The 17,820-nt window shown below is 46.8% G+C and overlaps 2 long non-coding RNA genes across 6 annotated transcripts; both read left to right on the forward strand.

Moving 5' to 3' along the window:
* The first annotated feature begins 13,969 nt into the window (after positions 1-13,969).
* Positions 13,970-15,370, forward strand: LOC128802654 (uncharacterized). 3 transcript variants are annotated; one of them, XR_008435523.1, is made up of 3 exons: positions 13,970-13,996; positions 14,549-14,781; positions 15,162-15,366. It is a non-coding gene; the product is annotated as an uncharacterized LOC128802654 (long non-coding RNA). The 3 variants fall into 3 exon arrangements; XR_008435526.1 differs by lacking the exon at positions 13,970-13,996 and adding an exon at positions 14,020-14,078 and having other exon boundaries at positions 15,162-15,367; XR_008435525.1 differs by lacking the exon at positions 13,970-13,996 and adding an exon at positions 14,237-14,292 and having other exon boundaries at positions 14,463-14,781; positions 15,162-15,370.
* An 854-nt stretch (positions 15,371-16,224) lies between these two features.
* On the forward strand, positions 16,225-17,769 carry LOC128802658 (uncharacterized). Of its 3 annotated transcripts, XR_008435530.1 has the most exons (4): positions 16,225-16,308; positions 16,392-16,413; positions 16,961-17,152; positions 17,488-17,769. It is a non-coding gene; the product is annotated as an uncharacterized LOC128802658 (long non-coding RNA). The 3 variants fall into 3 exon arrangements; XR_008435531.1 differs by lacking the exon at positions 16,225-16,308 and having other exon boundaries at positions 16,363-16,413; XR_008435529.1 differs by lacking the exons at positions 16,225-16,308; positions 16,392-16,413 and adding an exon at positions 16,662-16,710.
* Positions 17,770-17,820: the final 51 nt, after the last annotated feature.

The raw sequence follows: 17,820 nt of genomic DNA on the forward strand, positions 1-17,820 counted from the left end.
GGGAATATTCCATGAATTTCTGACATTATTCCAAGGTTTTATGGGAATATTTTGTGTTTTTTGGGGATAATCCAAAGTTTTATGCAATATTCCAGGTTTTTTTTAGGAATATTCCAAGGTTTTATGGGAATATTCCCGGGTTTTTTTGGGATATTCCAAGTTTTTTTGGGGGATATTCCATAAATTTCTGACATTACTCCAAGGTTTTATGGGAATATTCCCAGTTTTTTTGGGATATTCCAAGGCTTTATGGGAATATTTTGGGTTTTTTGGGATGTTCCAAGGTTTTATGTGAATATTCCAGGTTTTTTTTGGGATATGCCCAAGGTTTTATGGGAATATTCCCTGATTTTCTGAGGATACTCCAAGATTTTATGGGAATATTCCAGGGTTTCATGGGAATATTTTGGGTTTTTTGGGATATTCCAAGGTTTTATGGGAATATTCCCAGGTTTTTTGGGATATTCCAAGGTTTTATGGGAATATTCCCAGTTTTTTGGGGATATTTCAAGGTTTTATGGAAATATTCCAGGTTTTTTTGGGATATTCCCAAGGTTTTATGGGAATATTTGGGTTTTATGGGAATATTCCAGGTTTTTTTGGATATTCCAAGTTTTTTTTGGGATATTCCATAAATTTCTGAAAATATTCCATGGTTTTATGGGAATATTCCCAGTTTTTTTGGGATATTCCAAGGTTTTATGGGAATATTCCCAGTTTTTTGGGATATTCCAAGGTTTTATGAAAATATTCCAGGTTTTTTTTGGATATTCCAAACTTTCATGGAAATATTCCCTGATTTTCTGAGGATATTCCAAGGTTTTATGGGAATATTCCAGGTTTTTTTTGGGATATGCCAAGGTTTCATTGAAATATTCCCAGATTTTCTGAGGGATACTCCAAGATTTTATGGGAATATTTCGGGGTTTTTATGGCATTCCATGAATTCATGGGGATATTCCAAGGTTTTTTGGAGGATATTCCATAAATTTCTGACAATATTCCAAGGTTTCGTGGGAATATTTTGGGTTTTTTGGGATATTCCAAGGTTTCATGAGGATATTCCAAGGTTTTTTGGGGGATATTCCATGAATTTCTGACATTACTCCAAGGTTTCATGGGAATATTTTGGGTTTTTTGGGATATTCCATGATTTTATGGGAATATTCCCGGGTTTTGTTTTTGTTTTGGGGGTTTTTTTTTAAGATATTCCAGATTTTTGGGGATATTCCATAAATTTCTGACATTATTCCAAGGTTTTATGGGAATATTTTGTGTTTTTTGGGGATAATCCAAAGTTTTATGGAAATATTCCAGGTTTTTTTTAGGAATATTCCAAGGCTTTATGGGAATATTTTGGGTTTCTTTGGATATGCCAAGGTTTTTATGGGAATATTCCCAGTTTTTTTTTGAGATATTCCAAGGTTTTATGGAAATATTTTGGGTTTTTTTGGGATATTCCAAGCTTTTATGGGAATAGTCCCAGTTTTTTTGGGGATATTTCAAGGTTTTATGGAAATATTCCCGGGTTTTTTTGGGATATTCCAAGGCTTTATGGGAATATTTTGGGTTTTTTGGGATATGCCAAGGTTTTATGGGAATATTCCAGGTTTTTTTTGGGATATTCCAAGGTTTTATGGGAATATTCCATAAATTTCTGACATTATTTCCAAGGTTTCATGGGAATATTTTGGGTTTTTTTGGGATATGCCAAGGTTTTATGGGAATGTTCCCGGGTTTTTTTGGGGGGATATTCCATGAATTTCTGACATTATTCCAAGGTTTTATGGAATATTTTGGGTTTTTTGGGATATGCCAAGGTTTTATGGGAATATTTTGGGTTTTTTTGGGATATTCCCAAGGTTTTTTGGGGGATATTCCATAAATTTCTGACATTACTCAAGGTTTCATGGGAATATTTTGGGTTTTTTGGGATATTCCAAGGTTTTATGGGAATATTTTGGGTTTTTTGGATATTCCGAGGTTTTATGGGAATATTCCCGGGTTTTTTGGGGATATTCCAAGGTTTTATGGGAATATTCCCAGTTTTTTTGGGGATATTTCAAGGCTTTATGGGAATATTTTGGGTTTTTTTGGGATATGCCAAGGTTTTATGGGAATATTCCAGGTTTTTTTGGGATATTCCAAGGTTTTATGGGAATATTCCATAAATTTCTGACATTATTCCAAGGTTTCATGGGAATATTTTGGGTTTTATGGGAATATTCCTGGGTTTTTTTTGGGATATTCCAAGGTTTTTTGGAGGATATTCCATAAATTTCTGACAATATTCCAAGGCTTTATGGGAATATTTTGGGTTTTTTGGGATATTCCAAGGTTTTATGGAAATATTCCATAAATTTCTGACAATATTCCAAGGTTTTATGGGAATATTCCCAGTTTTTTGGGATATTCCAAGGTTTCATGGGAATATTTTGGGTTTTTTGGGATATTCCAAGGTTTTATGGGAATATTCCAGTTTTTGGGGATATGCCAAGGTTTTATGGGAATATTCCCAGTTTTTTTGGGATATTCCAAGTTTTTTGGGGGAATATTCCATAAATTTCTGACATTACTCCAAGGTTTCATGGGAATATTTTGGGTTTTTTTGGGATATTCCATGGTTTTATGGGAATATTTTGGTTTTTTTGGGATATTCCATGGTTTTATGGGAATATTTTGGGGTTTTTTGGGATATTTTGGGGTTTTTTTTTGGGATTTTCCCCCCTCAGAGCACCCAAATCCCAAGGAAAAATCCACCGAGGCCAAAGAGAGAGAGGAACAAAAAATCCATTTATTGGGAACATTCCTGAGGGAAAACTTGGGAAAATCCAACGGGAAAAGTCGGGGAATTCCAGCCCAAAAAAAAAAAAAAAGGGAAAATCCAACTGGGAAAAAAAAGTGGGAAAATCCAGGGAAAAAAAACTGGAAAAATCCAAACCCCAAAGGTGAGAAATCCAACCCTAAAAACTTGGGAAAAAATCCAGGAAAAAAATCTTGGGAAAATCCAAACTCCAGAGGGAAAAATCCGAGTGAAGAAAGAAGGAAAAATCCAGCTGGAAAAAAAGGGAAAATCCGACCTAAAAAAGGGAAAATCCAACCCTAAAAACTTGGGAAAATCCGGGAAAAAAACTTGGGAAAATCCAAACTCCAGAGGGAGAATCCGTCCCAGAAGGAAGGAAAATCCAAACCCCAAAAAGAGGGAAAACGAGGGAAATCCAACCTAAAAAAACTGGGAATGTGCAATTAAAAATGAGGGAAGAGTGAAGCCAAAAAGAGGGAAAATCCAGTGGGAAAAGTTGGGGAATTCCAGCGCAAAAAAAAGCAAAAATCCAGGAAAAAAATTGGGAAAAATCGAAATTCCAGAGGGGAAAATCCTGCCTGGAAAAGAGGGAAAATGAAACCTGGAAAAGTGGGAAAACTCGAATTAAAAAACGAAGGAAATTCCAACTGCAAAGAGGGAAAATCCCAATGGAAAAAGAGGGAAAATCCAGCCCAAAAAAAAAGGGAAAATCCCAATGGAAAAGAAGGGGAATTCTGCCCTAAACTCGGCAAAATCCAGGCCAAAAAAAGAGGGAAAATCCAGGAAAAAACTTGGGAAAAATCCAAACCCCAGAGGGAAAACTGGAATAAAAAAAAGAAGGAAATTCCAACTGCAAAGAGGGAAAATCCCAATGGAAAAAGAGGGAAAATCCGACCTAAAAAAGGGAAAATCCAGCCCAGAAAAAGAGGGAAAATCCAGGAAAAAACTTGGGAAAATCCAACTGCAAAGGGAGAATCCATCCCAAAAGGAAGGAAAATCCAAACCCTAAAAAACCGGGAAAAATCCAAAGCCCAAAAAGAGGGAAAACGAGGGAAATCCATCCCCAAACCTGGGAGAATCCAACCTGGAAAGTTGGGAAAATCCCACCTGGAAAAGAGGGAAAATCCAACCCCTAAAAAGTGGGAAAATCCAGCTGAAATCGAGGGAGAATCCGACGGGAAAAGTCGGGAAATTCCAGCCCAAAAAAAGGGAAATTCCAGCTGGAAAAGGAGGGGAATTCTGCCCTGGGAGAGGGAAAATCCAGGGAAAAACTCGGGAAAATCCAAACCCCGGAGGAAAAAAATCCAATCCTAACAACTGGATTTCCTGGATGCCGGGCCCTGGAATTTGGGAATTGCAGCTCTGGGATCCGGGAATTGCAGGTCTGGGATCTGGGAATTGCCGCTCTGGAATTTGGGAATTGCAGGTCTGGGATCCGGGAATTCCAGCTCTGGAATTAGGAAATTTCAGCTCTGGGATCTGGGAATTGCAGCTCTGGAATGTGGGAATTGCAGCTCTGGGATCCGGGAATTGCAGCTCTGGAATTAATTTGGGAATTGCAGCTCCGGAATGTGGGAATTGCAGCTCTGGAATTTGGGAATTCCAGCTCTGGGATCCGGGAATTCTAGCTTTGGAATTTGGGAATTCCGGCTCTGGAATTTGGGAATCGCAGCTCCAGAATCTGGGAATTGCAGCTCTGGGAGTTTGGGAATTCCAGCTCTGGAATTTGGGAATTGCGGCTCTGGAATGTGGGAATTGCAGCTCTGGGAGTTTGGGAATTGCAGCTCTGGGAGTTTGGGAATTCTGGCTCTGGCATTTGGGAATTGCAGCTCCAGAATCTGGGAATTGCAGCTCTGGGATCCGGGAATTGCAGCCCTGGAATTTGGGAATTGCAGCTCTGGAATTTGGGAATTGCAGCTCTGGGAGTTTGGGAATTCCAGCTCTGGCATTTGGGAATTGCAGCTCTGGAATTAATTTGGGAAATCCAGCTCCGGAATTTGGGAATTGCAGCTCTGGGAGTTTGGGAATTCCAGCTCCGGGATCCGGGAATTCTAGCTTTGGAATTTGGGAATTCCGGCTCTGGAATTTGGGAATCGCAGCTCCAGAATCCGGGAATTGCAGCTCTGGGAGTTTGGGAATTCCAGCTCTGGAATTTGGGAATTGCGGCTCTGGAATGTGGGAATTGCAGCTCTGGGAGTTTGGGAATTCCAGCTCTGGAATTTGGGAATTGCAGCTCCAGAATCTGGGAATTGCAGCTCTGGAATTAATTTGGGAATTGCAGCTCCGGAATGTGGGAATTGCTGCTCTGGAATTTGGGAATTGCAGCTCCGGGATCCGGGAATTCTAGCTTTGGAATTTGGGAATTCCGGCTCTGGAATTTGGGAATCGCAGCTCCAGAATCTGGGAATTGCAGCTCTGGGAGTTTGGGAATTGCAGCTCCAGAATCTGGGAATTGCAGCTCTGGAATGTGGGAATTGCAGCTCTGGGATCTGGGAATTCCAGCTCTGGAATTTGGGAATTGCAGCTCTGGGAGTTTGGGAATTGCAGCTCCAGAATCTGGGAATTGCAGCTCTGGAATTTGGGAATTCCAGCTCTGGAATTTGGGAATTGCGGCTCTGGAATGTGGGAATTGCAGCTCTGGGAGTTTGGGAATTCCAGCTCTGGAATTTGGGAATTGCAGCTCCAGAATCTGGGAATTGCAGCTCTGGAATTAATTTGGGAATTGCAGCTCTGGAATGTGGGAATTGCTGCTCCGGGATCTGGGAATTCCAACTTTGGAATGTGGGAATTCCAGCCCTTGCATTTGGGAATTGCAGCTCTGGAATTTGGGAATTCCAGCTCTGGAATTTGGGAATTGCGGCTCTGGAATGTGGGAATTGCAGCTCTGGGAGTTTGGGAATTCCAGCTCTGGAATTTGGGAATTGCAGCTCCAGAATCTGGGAATTGCAGCTCTGGAATTAATTTGGGAATTGCAGCTCTGGAATGTGGGAATTGCTGCTCCGGGATCTGGGAATTCCAACTTTGGAATGTGGGAATTCCAGCCCTTGCATTTGGGAATTGCAGCTCCAGAATGTGGGAATTGCAGCTCCGGGATCTGGGAATTGCAGCTCTGGAATGTGGGAATTGCAGCTCTGGGAGTTTGGGAATTCCAGTTCTGGGAATTTGGGAATTGCAGCTCCAGAATCCTGGGAATTCTGGGCTCTGGAATCCTGGGAATGCCAAATTCTGGAATCCTGGGAATTCCGGGCTCTGGAACTCAGGAATCCCAGCTCCGTTACCCCAAGCAGTCAGGGCTCTGGAATCCCGGGAATTCTGGGGTCTGAAATCCCTGGAATTCCACCTCCAGAATCCCAGGAATTCTGGGCTCTGGAATCCTGGGGAATGCCAAACTCTGGAATCCTGGGAATTCCAGCTCCATTGTTCCAGGCTCTCAGGACTCTGGAATCCTGGGAATTCCGGGGTCTGGAATCCCAGGAAATCCTGGGAATTCTGGGCTGTGGAATGCCAGAGAATTCCAGGCTCTGTAATCCCAGGAATCCCAGCTCTGAAATCCCAGGAAATCCCAGCCCTGTTTTCCCAGGATCCCAGCTCTGTTTTCCCAGGAATCCCAGCCCCGTTTTCCCGGGAAATCCCGCTCTGTGATCCCAACTCCGTGATCCCAGCTCTGTTTTCCCGGGAAATCCCAGCTCTGTGATCCCAGGAAATCCAAGCTCTGTTTTCCTGGGAAATCTCAGCTCAGTTTTCCCGGGAAATCCCAGCTCCGTGATCCCAGCTCTGTTTTCCCGGGAATCCCAGCCCCGTTTTCCTGGGGATCCCAGCTCCGTGATCGCAGGAATTCCAGCTCTGTTTTCCCAGGGGATCCCAGCTCCGTGATCCCAGCCCTGTTTTCCCAGGAAATCCCAGCTCCATTATCCCAGCCCTGTTTTCCTGGGGATCCCAGCTCCATAATCCCAGGAATTCCAGCTCTGTTTTCCCAGTGATCCCCGCTCGGTGATCCCAGCCCCATTTTCCCGGGAGATCCCAGCTCGGTGATCCCAGCCCCGTTTTCCCAGGGGATCCCCGCTCGGTGATCCCAGCCCCCGTTTTCCTGGGAAGTCCCAGCTCCGTGATCCCAGCTCTGTTTTCCCAGGATCCCAGCCCCGTTTTCCCAGGAAATCCCAGCTCCATGATCCCAGCCCCGTTTTCCCAGGGGATCCCCGCTCGGTGATCCCAGCCCTGTTTTCCCGGTGATCCCTGCTCGGTGATCCCAGCTCGATTTTCCCGGGAGATCCCAGCTCCGTGATCCCAGCCCTGTTTTCCTGGGAAGTCCCAGTTCTGTGATCCCAGCTCTGTTTTCTCAGGATCCCAGCCCCGTTTTCCCAGGAATTCCAGCCCCGTTTTCCCGGTGATCCCGGCTCGGTGATCCCAGCCCCGTTTTCCCGGTGATCCCAGCCCCGTTTTCCCCGGTGATCCCAGCCCCGTTTTCCCGGTGATCCCGGCTCGGTGATCCCTGGGAAATCCCAGCTCGGTGATCCCAGCCCCGTTTTCCTGGTGATCCCGGCTCGGTGATCCCAGCCCCGTTTTCCCGGTGATCCCGGCTCGGTGATCCCAGCTCTGTTTTCCCAGGATCCCAGCCCTGTTTTCCCAGTGATCCCGGCTCGGTGATCCCAGCCCTGTTTTCCCGGTGATCCCGGCTCGGTGATCCCTGGGAAATCCCAGCTCTGTGATCCCAGCCCTGTTTTCCCGGTGATCCCAGCTCGGTGCTCCCAGCCCTGTTTTCCCGGTGATCCCGGCTCGGTGATCCCAGCCCCGTTTTCCCCGGTGATCCCGGCTCGGTGATCCCAGCCCCGTTTTCCCCGGTGATCCCCGTTCGGTGATCCCAGCCCCGTTTTCCCAGGGGATCCCAGCTCGGTGATCCCAGCCCCGTTTTCCCCGGTGATCCCGGCTCGGTGATCCGCGCTGCCGGGGCTCAGGGCCGCTGCCGGCTCTCCAGGGCGCGGACGATGCGCGCGGCCGGCGGGCGCTGCCGGGGCGGGGCGGCCCGTGCAGGCGCAGAACAGCTCCCGCACCGCGGCCTGCGCCGGATCCAGCGCCGCCGCCGGCAGCGCCGGCCGCGAGCCCAGCGCCGCGCGGAACGCCGCCTCGTCCCACGAGTCCTCCGACAGGGAATCCTCGTCCTCGTCATCATCATCATCATCCTCATCGTCTGGAACGGCGGCGGGAGAGAGCCGGTGTGGGGAGAGGATCCCGGGAATGCCGGCCCCGATCCCAGCCCGGCACGTCCCAAAGTTCCCTGGAATCCTCTGGGAATTCCTTCCCAAGATCCCGAAACCCCAAGATCCCAAAATTCCAAGAGCCTGAGACTCCAAGATCGTGAAATCCCAAGACTCAGAGATCCCAAAATCCCAAGACTCCAAGATCCCGAAATCCCAAGATTCCCAGATCCCAACCCTCTGGAATGGCAGCAGGGCGTGGCCGTTGGGAGTGGATCCCAGGAACACCGGTCCTGATCCCAGCCCGGCATGTCCTGATGTTCCCAGGAATCCTCTGGGAATTCTGGCCCAGCCCCTCCCCTCCCTCCCAGCCGGGAATTCCTTCCCAAGATCCCCAAAATCCCGACCCTCTGGCAGTGGGAGCCGTTCCCTGTCCTGGCATTCCAGGCCCTTTTCCCAAATCCCTCTCCAGATCTCCTGGATTGGATCCATCCCCATCCCGACTTGAGAAGGAATTTTGGGATCCAGGGGCTTCACTGGGAATTCGGGACTCCAGGAAGGGTCTCCCTTCCCTTTTCCATCCCCAAATTCCATAAAAATCCCTCGGGATGGATCCTGAGTGTCCTTGATCCCAGAATCCCGGAATGGTTTGGGTGGGATCCATGGATCTCCAATCCCATCCCATTCCAATCGTGCTCCAATCCCAATCCCAGGCTGCTCCAACCTTTCCTTTTCCCGCTGTATTCCCAGTGTTCTCCCTCTGTTTTCCCGTTGTTTCCCCGCCGTTTCCCCACCGTATTCCCAGTGTTCTCCCGTTGTTTTTCCCGTTGTTTTTCCCGCTGTTTTCCCGCTGTTTTCCCATTATTTCCCCGCCGTATTCCCAGTGTTCTCCCGTTGTTTTTCCCGTTGTTTTTCCCCGCTGTTTTCCCACTGTTTCCCCATTATTTTCCCCGCCGTATTCCCAGTGTTTTCTCTCCTGCTGTTCTCCTGCTGTTTTCCCAGTGTTTCCCCGCCATATTCCCGTTGTTTTTCCCATTATTTTTCCCGCCGTATTCCCAGTGTTCTCCCGTTGTTTTTTCCCGTTGTTTTCCTGCTGTTTCCCTGCTGTTTCCCCGCCGTATTCCCAGTGTTTTCCCTCCCGCTGTTTTCCCATTGTTTTTCCCGCTGTTTCCCCCGCCGTATTCCCAGTGTTCTCCCGCTGTTTTCCCATTTTTTCCCCATTGTTCCCCCGCTGTTTCCCTGCTGTTTTCCCATTTTTCCCCGCTGTTTTCCCGTTGTTTTTCCCGCTGTTTTCCCGCTGTATTCCCAGTGTTCTCCCGCTGTTTTCCCATTGTTTTTCCCGCTGTTTTCCCGCTGTTTTCCCACTGTTCCCCCGCTGTTTCCCCGCTGTTTCCCTGCTGTATTCCCAGTGTTTTTCCCATTTTTTCCCCCACTGTATTCCCAGTGTTTTCCCGTGTTTTCCCCGCTGTTTCCCCGCTGTTTTCCCATTATTTTTCCCCGCTGTTTCCCCGCTGTTTCCCCGCTGTTTTCCCATTTTTTCCCCATTGTTTCCCCGCTGTTTTTCCCATTATTTTTCCCCCGCCGCATTCCCAGAGTTCTCCCTCTCTCCGGCTGTTTCCGCAGGCGCACCTTTGTGTTCGGGGCGGTGCTGAGCTGCCGGGATTTGGCCTTTTCCGACCCCACCGGGGACGGGCGGGGCCTGGCCGAGCGCTACTGCGGCCGCCGCGACTTCCTGGTCTACGGGCCCCCCGGCCCCGCCCCGCCGGCACCCGCCGCAACAACGGGGTCAGGAACAACGGGATCCACTGCGGGGTCAGGAGCAACGGGATCCACCCCAACGGGATCAGGAACAACGGGATCCACCCCAACGGGATCAGGAGCAACGGGATCCACCCCAACGGGATCAGGAACAATGGGATCCACCGCTCCTGCGGGATCCACCCCAGCAACGGGATCCACTGTGGGGTCAGGAGCAATGGGATCCGCTGCGGGATCCACCCCAATGGGATCAGGAACAACGGGATCCACCGCAACAACGGGATCCACCCCTGCGGGATCCACCCCAACGGGATCAGGAGCAACGGGATCCACCACTCCTGCGGGATCCACTGTGGGGTCAGGAGCAACGGGATCCGCTGCGGGATCCACCCCAACGGGATCAGGAACAACGGGATCCGCCGCTCCTGCGGGATCCACCGCTCCTGTGGGATCAGGAACAACGGGATCCACCGCAACAACGGGATCCACCCCTGCGGGATCCACCCCAATGGGATCCACCCCAACGGGATCCACCCCAATGGGATCCACCCCAATGGGATCAGGAGCAGCGAGATCCACCCCAACGGGATCAGGAACAACGGGATCCACCGCTCCTGCGGGATCCACCACTCCTGCGGGATCAGGAACAACGGGATCCACCGCAACGGGATCAGGAGCAACAGGATTCACCACTGCGGGATCAGGAACAACGGGATCCACCGCAACGGGATCAGGAGCAGCGGGATCCACCCCTGTGGGATCCACCGCTCCTGCGGGATCCACCCCAGCAACAGGATCCACCGCTGTGGGATCAGGAGCAACAGGATCTGCTGCGGGATCAGGAACAACGGGATCAGGAGCAGCAGGATCCACCAGTCCTGCGGGATCCACCCCAATGGGATCCACCGCTCCTGCGGGATCCACTGCAACGGGATCCACCCCAACGGGATCCACCACTGCGGGATCAGGAGCAACGGGATCAGGAACAACGGGATCCGCTGCGGGATCAGGAACAACGGGATCTGCGATGGGATCCGCCGCGGGGTCAGGAGCAACGGGATCCACCGCAATGGGATCAGGAGCAGCGGGATCCACTGCGGGATCCGCCACGGGATCAGGAGCAGCGGGATCCACCGCCACGGGATCCGCTGCAGGATCCACGGCAACGGGATCCGCCCCGCCGGGATCAGGGACAACGGGATCCACTGTGGGATCGGGAGCAGCGGGATCCACTGTGGGATCCACTACAGGATCGGGAGCAACGGGATCCGCTATGGGAGCCACCACAACGGGATCCACTGCTGGATCCACCGCAACGGGATCCACACTGGGATCAGGATCACCGGGATCAGGATCAGCAGGACTGGGATCGGGATCAGCGGGACCGAAATTGGGATCGAGATGGGGATCAGCAGGATTGGGATTGAAATCAGCGTGATCGGGACCCTTGGGACCATCGGGATCCTTGGGATCAGCGGGATCAGATCATTGGGATCCTTGGGATCATCGGGATCGGATCCTTGGGATCACCGGGACCATCGGGATCCTTGGGATCATTGGGATCGGATCCTTGGGATCACCGGGACCATCGGGATCCTTGGGATCATTGGGATCGGATCCTTGGGATCACCGGGACCATCGGGATCCTTGGGACCATCGGGATCCTTGGGACCATCGGGATCGGGGTCCTTGGGCGGGGCCTGGGTTCCCGAGGGGCCGGGAAAGCCGGGATTGATCCGGGGGGTCCCGCTGAGATCCCGAGGGAATTGGGAGCTCCCCCGGGAATCCTTCCCGGAATCCCCCGTTCCTTTGGGATCCCTCATTCCCACGGGAATCCTTCCCTGGATCCCTTCCCAAGCCCTCGTTCCCTTGGGAATCTTTCCCGAAATCCCTTCCCTAAATCCCTTCCCCATTCCTCATTTCCTCTGGAATTTCTCATTCCCTTCCTTTTTTTGGGAATCTTTCCCTTCCGTCCTTTCCTTCCCTCTGGAATCCCTCATTCCCTTTGGGAATTCTCCTTTCCTTGGGAATTCTTCCCTCTGGAATCCCTCATTCCCTTCCCTCCCTTGGGAATCCTTCCCTGGATCCCTTCCCTAAATCCCTTGGGAATCCTTCCCTAAATCCCTTCCCAATCCCTCAATCCCTTGGGATTCCCCAAATCCCTTCCCTTCCCTTTGGGAATCTTCATTCCCTTGGGAATCCTTCCCTAAATCCCTTCCCAATCCCTCATTCCCTTTGGGATCCCTCATTCCCTTCCTTTCTTTGGGAATCTTTCTCTTCCCATGGGAATCTTTCCCAAAAATCCCTTCCCTGGATCCCTTCCCAATCCTTCATTCCCTTGGGAATCCTTCCCTTAGGAATCCCTCATTCCCTTCCTTTCCCTGGGAATCTTTCCCTTCCCTCCCTTGGGAATTCTTCCTTTCCTGGAATCCTTCCCTTCCCTGGGAATGCTGAGCTCCCTTGGGAATTCTTCATCCCTCATTCCCATGGGAATTCTTCCCAAAATCCCTTCCCAATCCCTCGTTCCCTTGGGATTCCCTGAACCCTTCCCTTCCCTTTGGGATCCTTCATTCCCTTGGGAATCCTTCCCAAAATCCCTTGGGAATGCTTTCCTAAATCCCTTCCCAATCCCTCAATCCCTTGGGATTCCCTGAACCCTTCCCTTCCCTTTGGGATCCTTCATTCCCTTGGGAATCCTTCCCTGGATCCCTTCCCTGGATCCCTTCCCAATCCCTCAATCCCTTGGGAATCTTTCCCAAAATCCCTTCCCTAAATCCCTTGGGAATCCTTCCCTAAATCCCTTCCCCATCCCTCATTTCCTCTGGAATCCCTCATTCCCTTCCTTTTTTTGGGAATCTTTCTCTTCCCATGGGAATCCTTCATGAAATCCCTTCCCAGAGCTTCGTTCCCTTGGGAATCTTTCCCAAAATCCCTTCCCTAAATCCCTTGGGAATTCTTCCCGAGATCCCTTCCAAATCCCTCGTTCCCTTGGGATTCCCTGAACCCTTCCCTTCCCTTTGGGATCCTTCATTCCCTTGGGAATCCTTCCCAGAATCCCTTGGGAATGCTTTCCTAAATCCCTTCCCAATCCCTCATTCCCTTCCCTCCTTTGGGAACCTTTCTCTTCCCATGGGAATCTTTCCCAAAAATCCCTTCCCACTCCTTCATTCCTTTGGGAATGCTTCCCTTCCTTGGGAATCCCTTCCGTAAATCCCTTCCCTGAATCCCTTCCCAATCCTTCATTCCCTTGGGAATTCTTCCCTCTGGAATTCTCCTTTCCCTCTGGATTTTTCCTTTCCTTGGGAATTCTCTTTTCCTTGGGAATTCTTCCCTCTGGAGTCCCTCATTCCCTTGGGATCCCTCATTCCCTTGGGAATTCTCTTTTCCTTGGGAATTCTTCCCTCTGGAGTCCCTCATTCCCTTGGGAATTCTCTTTTCCTTGGGAATTCTTCCCTCTGGAATCCCTCATTCCTTTCCCTTCTTTGGGAATCTTTCTCTTCTCTTCCCATGGGAACCTTTCCCAAAAATCCCTTCCCAATCCTTCATTCCCTTGGGAATTCTTCCCAAAATCCCTTCCCAAAAATCCCTTCCCAATCCTTCATTCCTTTGGGAATTTTTCCCTCTGGAATCCCTCATTCCCTTGGGAATTTTCCTTTCCCTTGGGAATTCTCTTTTCCCTTGGGAATTCTTCCCTCTGGAATTCTCATTCCTTTGGGAATTCTTCCCTCTGGAATTCTCATTCCTTTGGGAATTTGTCCCTCTGGAATTCTCCTTTCCTTGGGAATTTTCATTCCCTTGGGAATTCTTCCCTCTGGAATTTTCCTTTCCTTGGGAATTCTTCCCTCTGGAATCCCTCATTCCCTTGGGATCCCTCCTTCCCTCTGGAATTCTCCTTCCCTCGGGAATCCCTGGGAGCCCCTCCCCCCATTCCCAGTTCCGAAGGAAATCCTGGAATTCCGCCGGGATTCCCGCAATTCCCGGCTTTTCCCGGGCTGGAAATTCCCTTCTCCCCGTTCCCGGGGAATTCCAGGGGGTTCTGGGGATTTGCCAGGGTTTTCCTGTGACATTCCATAAATTCCTGTCGATATCCCAAGGTTTTGTGAGGATATTCCATAAATTCCTGTTGATATCCTGAGGTTTTGTGATGCTGTTCCAAGGTTTTATGTAAAATATTCCAAGGTTTTTGTGAGGATATTCCATAAATTCCTGTCCATATCCCAAGGTTTCCTGATGCTTTTCCAAGGTTTTATGGAAATTATCCCAAGATTTTCTGATATTCCATAAATTCCTGTCGATATCCCGAGGTTTTGTGATGCTGTTCCAAGGTTTTATGTAAAATATTCCAAGGTTTTTGTGAGGATATTCCATAAATTCCTGTCGCTATCCCAAAGTTTTCCTGTGCTTTTCCCAAGGTTTTATGGAAATTATCCCAAGATTTCGTGAGGATATTCCATAAATTCCTGTAGATATTCCCAGGTTTCCTGTGTTATTCCATAAATTCCTGTCGATATCCCAAGGGTTTCCTGTGCTTTTTCCAAGGTTTTATGGAAAATATCCCAAGGTTTCCTGAAGATATTCCTTAAATTCCTGTTGATATCCCAGGATTTTGTGAAGATATTCCATAAATTCCTGTCCAAATTCCAAGGTTTTCCTGTGTTATTCCATAAATTCCTGTCAATATCCCAAGGTTTTCCTGATCTTTTTCCAAGATTTTATGGAAAATATTCCAAGATTTCCTGAAGATATTCCATAAATTCCTGTTGATATTCCAAGGTTTTCCTGTGCTTTTTCCAAGGTTTTATGGAAAATATCCCAAGATTTCGTGAGGATATTCCTTAAATTCCTGTCGATATTCCAAGATTTCCCTGTGTTATTCCATAAATTCCTGTCATTATCCCAAGATTTTGTGAAGATATTCCATAAATTCCTGTAGATATTCCCAGGTTTCCTGTGTTATTCCATAAATTCCTGTCGATATCCCAAGGGTTTCCTGTGCTTTTTCCAAGGTTTTATGGAAAATATCCCAAGGTTTTCTGAAGATATTCCATAAATTCCTGTTGATATCCCAGGATTTTGTGAAGATATTCCATAAATTCCTGTCCAAATTCCAAGGTTTTCCTGTGTTATTCCATAAATTCCTGTCGATATCCCAAGTTTTCCTGTTATTCCAAGATTTTATGGAAAATATCCCAAGATTTTCTGAGGATATTCCATAAATTCCTGTTGATATCCCAAGGTTTTCCTGTGCTTTTTGCAAGGTTTTGTGGAAAATATTCCGAGGTTTCCTGAAGATATTCCTTAAATTCCTGTAGATATTCCAAGGTTTTCCTGTCCTTTTTCCAAGGTTCTATGGAAAATATTCCAAGATTTTCTGAAGACATTCCATAAATTCCTGTCATTATCCCAAGGTTTTCTGAAAATATTCCATAAATTCCTGTCAATATTCCAAGGTTTTCTGTGATATTCCATAAATTCCTGTTGATATCCCAAGGGTTTCCTGTGTTATTCCATAAATCCCTCTTGATATCCCAAAGTTTTCCTGTGCTTTTTCCACGATTTTATGGAAAATATTCCAAGATTTTGTGAGGATATTCCATAAATCCCTGTCGATATCCCAAGGTTTCCTGATGCTTTTCCAAGGTTTTATGGACAATATTCCAAGATTTTCTGACATTCCGTAAATTCCTGTTGATATCCCGAGGTTTTCGTGATGCTGTTCCAAGATTTTATGGAAAATATTCCAAGATTTTCTGAGGATATTCCATAAATTCCTGTCCATATCCCGTGGTTTTCCTGTGCTGTTCCCAGATTTTATGGAAAATATCCCGAGTTTTTATAAGGATATTCCATAAATTCCTGTAGATATTCCAAAGTTTTCCTGTGCTTTTCCCAAGGTTTTATGGAAAATATTCCAAGATTTTTGTGAGGATATTCCTTAAATTCCTGTTCATATCCCAAGGTTTTCTGAAAATATTCCATAAATTCCTTGTCACTATTCCAAGGTTTTCCTGATGCTGTTCCAAGGTTTTATGGAAAATATTCCAAGGTTTTCTGAAAATATTCCATAAATTCCTGTTGCTACCCCAAAGTTTTCCTGTGCTTTTCCCAAGGTTTTATGGAAAATATTCCAAGATTTTTGTGAGGATATTCCTTAAATTCCTGTCAATATCCCAAGATTTCCCTGTGTTATTCCATAAATTCCTGTCATTATCCCAAGATTTTGTGAGGATATTCCTTAAATTCCTGTCGCTATCCCGAGGTTTCCTGTGTTATTCCATAAATCCCTCTTGATATCCCAAAGTTTTCTGATGCTTCTCCACGATTTTATGGAAAATATCCCAAGTTTTTCTGAAGATATTCCTTAAATTCCTGTCGATATCCCGAGGTTTTCCTGTGCTTTTCCCAGATTTTATGGAAAATATCCCAAGATTTTGTGAGGATATTCCATAAATTCCTGTCGATATTCCAAGGTTTCCTGATGCTGTTCCAAGGTTTTATGGAAAATATTCCAAGATTTTCTGAAGATATTCCTTAAATTCCTGTAGGTATCCCAAGGTTTCCTGTGTTATTCCATAAATTCCTGTCCATATCCCAAGGGTTTCCTGTGTTATTCCATAAATTCCTGTCGATATCCCAAGGTTTTCCTGTGCTTTTCCCAAGGTTTTATGGAAAATATTCCAAGATTTTTGTGAGGATATTCCTTAAATTCCTGTCCATATCCCAAGGGTTTCCTGTGACATTCCATAAATCCCTGTCGATATCCCGAGGTTTCCTGATGCTGTTCCACGATTTTATGGAAAATATTCCAAGATTTTCTGAAGATATTCCTTAAATTCCTGTCGATATCCCAAGCTTCTGTGAAGATATTCCATAAATTCCTGTAGATATTCCCAGGTTTCCTGTGTTATTCCTTAAATTCCTGTCGATATCCCAAGGGTTTCCTGTGCTTTTCCCAAGGTTTTATGGAAAATATCCCAAGGTTTTCTGAAGATATTCCTTAAATTCCTGTTGATATCCCAGGATTTTGTGAAGATATTCCATAAATTCCTGTCCAAATTCCCAGGTTTCCTGTGTTATTCCATAAATTCCTGTCGATATCCCAAGTTTTCCTGTTATTCCAAGATTTTATGAAAAATATCCCAAGATTTTCTGAGGATATTCCATAAATTCCTGTCAATATCCCAAGGTTTTCCTGTGTTTTTCCAAGGTTTTATGGAAAATATTCCAAGATTTTCTGAAGATATTCCATAAATTCCTGTTGATATTCCAAGATTTTCCTGTGTTATTCCATAAATCCCTCTTGATATCCCAAAGTTTTCCTGTGCTTTTTCCACGATTTTATGGAAAATATTCCAAGATTTTGTGAGGATATTCCATAAATTCCTGTCCATATCCCAAGGTTTCCTGATGCTTTTCCAAGGTTTTATGGACAATATTCCAAGATTTTCTGACATTCCGTAAATTCCTGTCGATATGCCGAGGTTTTCGTGATGCTGTTCCAAGATTTTATGGAAAATATTCCAAGATTTTCTGAGGATATTCCATAAATTCCTGTCGATATTCCAAGATTTCCCTGTGTTATTCCATAAATTCCTGTCATTATCCCAGGTTTCCTGTGATATTCCATAAATTCCTGTCATTATCCCAAGGGTTTCCTGTGTTATTCCATAAATTCCTGTCCATATCCCGAGGTTTCCTGATGCTTTTCCAAGATTTTATGGAAAATATTCCAAGATTTTCTGAAGATATTCCGTAAATTCCTGTCGATATCCCAAGATTTTGTGAGGACATTCCATAAATTCCTGTCCATATCCCAAGGTTTCCTGTGATATTCCATAAATTCCTGTCGATATCCCAAGGTTTCCTGTGATATTCCATAAATTCCTGTCATTATCCCGAGGGTTTCCTGTGTTATTCCATAAATTCCTGTCCATATCCCGAGGTTTCCTGATGCTGTTCCCAGATTTTATGGAAAATATTCCCAGGTTTCCTGAAGATATTCCATAAATTCCTGTCCATATCCCAACGTTTCCTGTCCTTTTTCCAAGGTTTTATGGAAAATATTCC

The sequence above is a fragment of the Vidua macroura genome, unplaced genomic scaffold (assembly GCF_024509145.1).
Source record: "Vidua macroura isolate BioBank_ID:100142 unplaced genomic scaffold, ASM2450914v1 whyUn_scaffold_135, whole genome shotgun sequence".
NCBI classification, from domain to species: domain Eukaryota; kingdom Metazoa; phylum Chordata; class Aves; order Passeriformes; family Viduidae; genus Vidua; species Vidua macroura.